General features: G+C 38.1%; 1 protein-coding gene across 1 annotated transcript in view; it reads left to right on the forward strand.

Annotated features, from left to right (window-relative positions):
* The first annotated feature begins 6 nt into the window (after positions 1–6).
* The window catches only part of Hmgcr (HMG coenzyme A reductase), a 24,229-nt gene continuing 23,044 nt past the window's right edge, over positions 7–1,191 (forward strand). Inside the window, exon 1 of the mRNA XM_086967645.1 lies at positions 7–230. The gene's annotated coding sequence lies outside the window, so the exon portion shown is untranslated. The remainder of the gene's footprint in view (positions 231–1,191) is intronic.

Here is a 1,191-nt window from a genome sequence, read left to right on the forward strand (position 1 = left end):
ATAAATACACATATATATGTATATACAAATATGAACCGGCTGGCCCATCTTTGCTAATCAACTCCGTTGGATATGATCATGCCATAAGGGAGAAGTGAGAAAAATCTTTTTTCTACTTGCCGCCACCTACCCGAAGTCAAGCCGCTCACAAACTTACGCGAGCACCGAGACAGTCGAATTGAGTTGAGTGGACGGCTCACTGACGGCTCTAGCCGTCGCGGAACGCGCAGGTGAGTGAAAGAAAGAGGGAAATGCACGAGAAAAAAGAAAGTTAATGGAGTAACGCTTATTATTATATGAGATATTATTATTATTTTGATCGTTCTTGCTGTTATTCGCCATTTGAGCAGTTGACTCGTAAACAATAGCCCTGGCTGTGACCGGCGAGTTCAGTCTTTTAGGCCGGCAGAAAAGTGCAGACCAACAAATGGGCCGCTACGGCTACATTCGAACAGAATTCTGCCTACTTAGTCTTCTCGGCCGATCAGTCACACGAGCGGAGTCTACTGATGGCCTCTGCTCTATTATACGTATATCTAACGTAACGTTTTTCTGGGTTGACCATGCTGCGGTAACAGTTACCCACTGATGCGTGATACGAATTGGCCAAAACAATTTGATTTAGCAGCGTCAAGTAACGTGACGTTCTTGTTGTAGCGAAATAGATCAAAAGCCTGTAAATGATAATCATTATGTTCAATTTTAAATAATCTAAGATGGACGTGTTGTAAGGATAACAATAAGACTGAGGCAATTTTTTTTAGCTATATAACTCTTTCCACGTCTATATAGGATTATCTAGTTTAGTCGAAATAAAGACGAGCTTTTGTCTTAATAATATTTATTTGTTCTTATTCCATATGTTACATAATGTAGTTTGGCAAGGGGTTCTAGGACTTGTGATGCTATAATCTTGTATCAAATAATTTTTATCAGTAGATCGGTAATAAACGTAACAAACATTGATCTCACATTTTAAAATGCCGTATTGTTTTTTGTTTATTCGAGATGTACTTTTTTACGTCCAATATCGTTTCCTGAGGAATCTTCACTCGTAGTAAATTATGAGAAATCGAAAAATTCAACCGATTTAAGGATGTGAGTTCAATCTTATAACTGCAGCGGTTAAAGACAGTTCGCCAAATAAACTCTGCATTAGGTAAAATTAAAAATAGCTGAAAGAAATAGTAT

Source organism: Varroa jacobsoni, unplaced genomic scaffold (genome assembly GCF_002532875.2).
Source record: "Varroa jacobsoni isolate VJ856 unplaced genomic scaffold, vjacob_1.0 scaffold_275, whole genome shotgun sequence".
Lineage (NCBI taxonomy): Eukaryota > Metazoa > Arthropoda > Arachnida > Mesostigmata > Varroidae > Varroa > Varroa jacobsoni.